This window comes from Podarcis filfolensis (assembly GCF_964270895.1).
Source record: "Podarcis filfolensis genome assembly, chromosome: 15".
NCBI lineage: Eukaryota > Metazoa > Chordata > Lepidosauria > Squamata > Lacertidae > Podarcis > Podarcis filfolensis.
Window position 1 is genome coordinate 8,300,276 of NC_139618.1, and position 8,511 is coordinate 8,308,786.

General features: G+C 43.7%; 1 protein-coding gene across 3 annotated transcripts in view; it reads left to right on the plus strand.

Annotated features, from left to right (window-relative positions):
- The window catches only part of EVI2A (ecotropic viral integration site 2A), a 234,222-nt gene that overhangs the window by 119,434 nt on the left and 106,277 nt on the right, over window positions 1–8,511 (plus strand). The window lies entirely within an intron of this gene.

The following is an 8,511-nucleotide window of genomic DNA, read 5'->3' on the forward strand; positions in this document are numbered from 1 at the left end:
GTTTGGGAGCCAAGCCGTTCAACTACCAAGGTACCACTGTATACAACCAATTACAGAAACATAAATGCTCCTAGTTTTAAAAAATACAGTAAAACAATCCCATCAACACATTAAAATAAACACCTGCGATTAAAAGCTTTGACTCTCTGGCTGTTGCTGAACAACAACTCCCAACCACCTTGGCTTGCAGGTTTCCCATTGAGGCATCTGGTTGGCTGCTGTAAGAACAGGATGCTGGCCTAGATGGGCCACTGGCTTGATCCACTAGGTTTGACATATGTTCCTTAGGTATGGTCAATTGCAGGGATGGTGGGAACAGCCATTCATCAACACCTGGAGGACCAAAGGTTCCCTGCACCTGGTGCAGATCATTTCAGTAGGTGTTACTCTGCATAACAAGCTAGACTTGCTGAAATCCCGTCTTTTACACCAGTGTTAATGGTTGGTGCGGAAGGGAGCCCTGTTTTCTTACACATCTGGCTACTCTTAATTTGAAGGCTATCACTCAGAAGTTCATGCTGTCAGGGTTGTTCAATAGAGCTGTGAGCTCAGGTGGTCGTTGGCCTATCTAGTTCAGTTTTGGGTCACCATGGATAGTACCATAAAATGGAATAAAAATTAAAATACCAGGAATGGTCTATACTAGAAAGAACTTAAGGGCTGTCACATGGAAGATGGAGCAAGCCAGTTTTTCTCCTTCTGTGGAGGGTAGGTTTCGAACCAATGGCCTCAAATTACAAGGAAATTCCAACTAAATATCAGGAAGAGCTTTGACGGTTGTGGACTCTCCTTCCTTGGAGGTTTTTAAGCTGAGGTTGGGTGACCATCTGTCATGGATGCTTTGGTTGAGATTCCTGCATTAACCTCATTTGTACTCAATGACCCTTGGGGTCCCTTCTAACTATGATTCTACGAACCTTCCTACAATTGAGGTTTTGATAATGTGCCATTTCATTTCATTGATTAATTACTTGGTTAACAAGCAGGTGGTTAATCAGCAACGATCATTTGACCAGTTGAAAGCAATCATAAGGCTGTGCTGATAAGATCTGCTTACAGCTCCGATGCACCCGTTTTATCAGTCAACACAGGAAGAGTGGGGGAACTAACAGCAGTAAATCAGAAAAGGGGAAGCTCAATATTTGCTTTCTTGTTTGCACAAAGCAGTTGGAATAACATGGCTCACAATATTTTTGAGGTTCGGTGTTTTTGTATTTTTGTTTTTCAGTCCATGTCAGAGATCAACTCCTCTCCTTCCCTGATGTGAAATATACCATAAGAACAAGAGCAACAGCAACAAAACCCACAGGGTTAATTGGAAGAAAGGGAGAGTTTTGCAACATGTCGTCGTTTATTGGTGTTAATAAATTACTTGTTGAGATGATAGATTTGGGGCAAAGGGGGGAAATTGATTAAATGACTTTCCATTCTGTTCATAACAGGAGCGGCTGGAGCGGCCTGTAGCCCTCCCTCATTTTTACAGTCTTGCCAAATTGTGTAGCTGTTGCAAAACCTTGTAGTAGAGCAGGCCTTGCTGTCTCCCAGGCTTCAGCAATGTCACCGAACACCTCTCAATAGGTTGTACCCATGCTAGCCCGACTCTGAGTAAACCCACTGAAATCAATAAATGAGACTAAGTTTGGTCCTTTAATTAAAAATGGGCCTACTCTGAGTAGGCCCATTTTTTATTTTACCTCAGGTCACTGCACTGAACAAACACTGAGCTCACCTTGGCGCCCAGGAAAGGTGCCTAGCTTGTAAATCTGGGGGGGGGGGGGAGAACAAACATTGAGAGACCCATCCCCAATTCCATCTGGTCTATTTTGCAAAACATTGCTTATTTGTAGACATAAGTAAGTGAGGATTATATTTCTAGAGCTGGCACAAATGTTGGTGTGATGTTTGTTCTTGTTTTCATTCTAGCCATGCTACCCATCCTTCAAAAATAAAAAAAAACCTAACAGAAATTCAGTCGTCCCCCCCCCCAATTCCCCTCACAGAACCTACAGTTCCCAGATTTCACTGAGAAGAGGGATTGAAGGACAAACCGCTCCAATAAGTAGGGACATCCTAACAACTCTCAGCACCTGGATTAACTACAGGTTGCTCTGGAGGAAGCCATGACTGCTTAAAATTGTACAATACTGCTTTAAATGTACAGTGTCGATGTGTCCAGAGAAGGGAAGCCCACCAAGCCTGGAGTCACGTGGGTGAGGAAAGTTCGCGTATTGGCTTGAAATCACCATTCCTACCTTTGACTGTAGTTACTTTTGATGTTACAGGGATAACGCTAAATGTCACTCAATCATTGAGCTGGTCCTCGTATCATAAAGAGGGGCTGCCATCACCCCCACGCCTCTTCTGCACCTGCAACACTCCTTTGCCCTCTTCGCAAACCTTCTCAGCATCTCCCATCAAAGCAAACAAAAACTCATTAACCATTAACAGCTTTAATCATAAACCCAACATGCTCGTTTTTTAAACACGCACAACACCTTCCTTCCAAGTGCCACGAGGGCTTCTTTGCCGCCCCCCTTGGAGTAACCCTTGCCCCCTGTTTCCTCACTCACCTGCTTTTATCACTGCTTTGTTGCAATTCAGATTTTTGGTGCCAAAGTCTGACTTTGTTAACTCATGCATTATTTGAGTTATGCAGCTGCACAAGAGTTATTCGGGCCAGTCAAGCAGCCAAACTGAGCTGCACCTGGCCTGGAGAGCCCCATTCAGCACAGGAGCACCATCTGCGCAATAGGTTTGAAGCAGTACTGTAGCACAAGTGGTGCTGTGGCTTAAACCACAGAGCCAAGGACTTCCGATCAGAAGGTCGGCGGTTCGAATCCCCGCGACAGGGTGAGCTCCCGTTGCTCGGTCCCTGCTCCACCCCACCTAGCAGTTCGAAAACAGTCAAAGTGCAAGTAGATAAATAGGTACCACTCCGGCAGGAAGGTAAACGGTGTTTCTGTGCGCTGCTCTGGTTCACCAGAAGTGGCTTAGTCATGCTGGCCACATGACCCGGAAGCTGTACACCGGCTCCCTCGGCCAATAAAGCGAGATGAGCGCCGCAACCCGAGTCGGCCACAACTGGACCTAATGGTCAGGGGTCCCTTTACTTTTACCAATTTACATGGTCATGGCTTCCCCCAGAGAATTCTGGGAACTGTAGTTAGTTAAGGTTACTGAGAGTTAGTAGGGGACCCTTATTCCCCTTACAGAACTACAAATCCTGAATGGTTTAACAAGCAATACCTCTTTCCCAAGGGAACTCTGGGAATTGGAGAGCTCTGTAAAGAGGGGTCTCCTAGTACTGCAGCTCTCATCACCCTTAACAAACTACTATTCCCATAATTCTTTGGGGAAAGCCATAACAGTTTAAAGAAGTAGGAACACAGTTTTTAAGACACCCTGTTTTTAATACTGTGTTGAATTTAAAACTGTTGTAACTTGCCCTGGGATAATTATTTAAAGTAAAAAACTGCATCTTTTGTCTGTGTATGAGGAGGATTATGAAAGATCACTGTCAATCCCTGTTTGAACTCTCGTCTTCCAGGATATGCTATTCTTTCACTAATGACATATCATCGTACCCGGAAACTTGTTTTTGTTTTGGCAAAGTGTGCCACAGTAACATGATACTCAACCTCCTTGTTCTTCATGGTCAAACAATTTCATGCAAGAGCTGGCAGAGGAAAGGGAAGCCACGTTGCTGCATGCCAACAAAAAGCGTTCAACAAACACACACACAAAGCCTGTAGAAAGGCTCTGAATCATTATTTCATTATATTGATGTTTTCATGGATCTTTTGTCATCTCTATCCTTTTATTTTGCACTCTGTGTATTGATATATTTTTATGGCAGTGCAGATTATAAATTTGTAAAGCAAATAAATGTGAGGCAAACTACACCCCTGAGCCCTTCTGATGTCTCTTTACTGCCATGGCACTCATTTGTTCCTTTGACATCAAACATTTTCTATGAATCTGTGGAGTCCCAGCGCTTCCTTGCTGTTCTCTAAAGCTCTTTGTGGTAGTCAAGTACTGCAGGGCCACCAGCAGCGCTTCAAAAAGAGAACCTGCCTTGCTTGTCTCCTATGCTGTTCTCAATTTCTGAGCCTTGCAACAAGGTTAACCAAACAGTGGTTTTTATCAACGGCCTTGATTGTCTCTGTCCAAACAGGCTTGCAATGTGACTCACTCCAGCTGAACTGCTCGCAGAGTTACTCCAAAAAGCATCATGTGGAAGATGACTCCATCAAAAGGAGTGAGCCTTTATACACGTACTCATAAAGGTTTCACATCATATTTCAGCTGTGATGGATGAAAATCCATTACTCTGCGATGTTCAATCCCTTGTCATCTACTAAAACAAGGAAAAAGACTGTTGTGACTCAGTGGACAAGTCTCTTGCACATAGAAGGTCCCAGGTTCAAGCCTTGTTGGTTTTGCTTTGAAGAAGAAGAAGAAGAGTTTGGATTTGATATCCCGCCTTTCACTCCCTTTAAGGAGTCTCAAAGCAGCTAACAATCTCATTTCCCTTCCTCCCCCACAACAAACACTCTGTGAGGTGAGTGAGGCTGAGAGACTTAAAAGAAGTGTGACTAGCCCAAGGTCACCCAGCAGCTGCATGTGGAGAAGCAGAGACGTGAACCCGGTTCCCCAGATTACGAGACTACCGCTCTTAACCACTACACCAAACTGGCTCTCTTAAAAAGGATTGTGATTAGCTATGGTAACTCTCTCAAACATAAGTTTTCTCTCCGCATAATGTCTGCAGATCAAGTGAAAAACACAGGAGCAATGTATGTGTAATCTTATGAGTTATTGATTCACTTTCTTTTCATTTTGATCTCTGATTCCCCCTCTGAATTTGTCAAATTAAAGGTTAATTCAGAGGTTGTTATCAATATGCATATCAGCTATTGCTTTTGTTCTTTGGGAATCTAAAGTCTTTTAAAAACAAAAACAGCTAAGGGACAAACTTTGAGAACCTTTTGTCTTAGGCATGAACCAACACACCAGTCCTTAAGCTGTGATAGGAAAGTGGGATAATAGATTGTGGCAATACTGGGAGTCACAGTTCCAGAGGTTCATTTAGGCAGTTTTAGACTCTGGACTTCATGGTCTTACAGGCAGCTTCCTCTTTAAATGACAAGATGTACGACTTTGCTTAATTAAAACTGTGGCAAACCAGCCCTGCTGTGTTACAGGACTGTTCTAGGTCATTATGATGAAAGGGGCCCTGGACTTCTGCCTCAAAATCTTGCTCTGATGGCACCACTTGCCAGTTTCCACATAAGGTTTTGCTGTCCAGTGTTCTGAAATCAACAAATACTAGCTGCATTCACACAATACATTTAAAGCATACCCTCCAACATTTATCTGATGAAAATACGGATGTCCTATTCCATAATGATAATTTTACCATTTATACCCCACACATCTTACTGGGTTGCCCCAGCCACTCTGGGCAGCTTCCAACATACATAAAAACATAATAAAATATTAACCATTAAAAAAACCCCTTCCCCATACAGTACAGGATTGCCTTCAAATGGCTTGCCGGTGGGTGGATAACTCCATATCCTCCAACATTTCTCTGATGAAAACAGGGATGTCCTAAGGAAAAGCGGGACATTTCGGGATCAAATCAGAAACTGAGATGGCTTCTCTAAATCTGGGATGTCCCTGGAAAATAGGGACACTGGGAGAGTCTGGGTCTACCCACCCCCAGAATACTGGGAACTGTAATTCCCCTCACAGATCTACAATTCCCAGCACCCTTAACAAACTACAGTCTCCAGGAGCTATGAATTTGAAATGGACTTGAACTATATGGTATGTATGCAGCCATTGTTTCTGAGGCAGATGCTGGCCACTTCATCAAGTGATAATTGTTTTCACTTCCCCATTCCACAACAACCCATTTTAAACTTGAGGAGCCCTCAATCGGATTGGCACTCAGTAAATAAGCCGTGCATCTGCTGTGTTAAACCAATTGTGTGGTTTAGCAATTTGCGACATTATTGGAATGTGCAATTGTGTGTTCCCTGTCGTAATGGCTTGACTTTGCAAGCTGAATGACTGAAGGCACGTTTGGATTTTTCAAATCTAGTTCTTTTGTAAAAACAAAAAACAAAAAACCCCGCCACCAATTCCCCTTCAACTTCTTTAGAGTTTATTTTCTTCCTTCGGGCAGTCAAGGGCACATCTGTTTGCTGCAACAACCTCAAAGGATGAGAGAATGCATTTGGAACACATTTTGACATCAGTAACCCAGGAACAGAGACATATTGAAGGGGTTTCCAGACCACGGCTATTAAATTTATTTATCATGTCCAGCAAATGCCAAGAGATTGGAGATTTACGGGTGAGGCGGCATGAATATCTTGGCATCATATAGAGTGCTATTTGAGGACGCAAAGGCACCTCTCCCAGTTGCTGTCGTTGGAATAAGTTGTGGCAAAAAGCACAGCGCTGAGAAAGCAGAAAAATAACCACCGGGGTGGGGTGGGGGGTGAGCTGTGTCTGCCAGCTGAAATCCTAAACACCTCAGTAATAAGTGCCACAAGTAAAATGGGGCTACATCTACTGTATTTTTTGCTCTATAAGACTCACTTTTTCCCTCCTAAAAAGTAGGGGGAAATGTGTGTACGTCTTATGGAGCGAATGCAGGCTGTGCAGCTATCCCAGAAGTCAGAACAGCAAGAGGGATTGCTGCTTTCACTGCGCAGCAATCCCTCTTGCTGTTCTGGCTTCCGAGATTCAGAATATTTTTTGTTTTTGTTTTCCTCCTCCAAAAACTAGGTGCGTCTTGTGGTCTGGTGCGCCTTATAGAGCGAAAAATACGGTAAATGGGTAGAGCATTGCTGGTGGCATCTTTCTGAATCTACAGCCCCTGGTTCCCACATGCACCTGAATGAGATTATAGAGGATCAAGGTGGGAGATAACATTTAGGAATGTTCCCCTATGTTAAAAACAAAAAAAATCCCCTCTCTGCAAATAGAGAACCGGCACAGCAGGCAACAATCCGGGAGAGACCATCTCACCTCCCTCATGCAGTAAGAGGACAGAGCAGCACGTTTGCACTCTCCCTGGGGGAAGTTGTGTGGTTTGGGCCTAGAGGAAAGGGGCAAATGAGGGCTTTTTTGCCCAAAGGTGCTATAAAACTTGGCAGCGGGTGCCAATACGATATGGAGGAGTTTTTATTGATTCTCCTTTGAGAATTCCAGGCCTTATTTTTACAAGTTTTTGAGAACCTCTGGTTTTGGTATTAGCCAACACACCAGTTCTTGGGATATAATTGAAAGATGAGGCCCTGGCTTGGAAAGGAAGCTGAGCGTGTATTTTTCCACAGGCCTGGAATCTGCTCTTCAGTATTCCAAATATTAGCCAGATAGATCCTGACATTCATTTATTTTCCCCAAAACTTATAACAACACTATAACTTGGGGTCATCTGTCAAAATTGATTGGCAGTAGGGCTATGTACAGCCCACACATTGAAAGCACATTCCACTCCTGCCTGAAGGAGGATCCTGGGAACTGTATTTTATTAAGGGTGCTTGGAATTGTAGCAATGTGAGAAGTAAATTTCAGTTCCCAGGATTCTTGGCATCAGGTGTGTGTGAATGTGTGTGCCAGGCAGACACAAACAGAAGGACTTATTCGCTCAGCAAATAATAGGTCGCATCCCATGAGAGCCCTACAGACTAGGCTTATTGAAATTTATGGATATGATTCAATTCCATTAATTTCAGTGGATCTACTCTCAGTAGGACTGACATTGGCTACAACCCAATGTAATGAATTGCCAGAGGCGTACCTGGGGTTGGACACAAAAATCACCTTTCTTGCACTGTGGCACAAAGGTGTGCAGTTTTTCCCCGAATGTCTTCCTCACCTTCGCCCTCACTGGTCCCTTTGACTACTTGTAAAATGTAGTGATTTCTAATGTGGATATTGCCATAATTTCCCCTTTTTCTTTTTTGAAGGGGACCCAAATGAGCAAGGGACCCAAGGTACACTCTGTGAATTACCACACAATGTTTTGATATCCACTGACGTAAGGCTTTATCCACACTTCCTCCTGTCCTGCCCCCAGAGCGAAAAAAACATTATTTAGTGCTCAATAGGAGTACAGTAAACAGCAATTCAGGTTTTTCCACGGATTGCCATTTGTTCCAGTTTAGTGCCAAAGAGCAGGTTTTCCCTTGGGAAGGAGTGGGGCAAGGGGGAAAATTACTCAGACCTGTGCTTTTTACACACAGGACAAGAGCAAGGTGGACAAGTCCTAGATTCCTTCAAAAGGGAGTTATTAACAGGATCTTGATGGCTTTATGGAAATTCTCTGTTCATTGGCACTGTACCATTGCACACCATTTTCTTAAGATTAACAACATGGGAGGGTATTTTCTTTCGCCTTCTGCTTCTGCATTTCTCCAGGGTTGGCCACTGCAGCTAGCAGGATGCTCAACTTAGTTAGGCCTTTGGCCTGACCCAACATGGCTGCCCTTA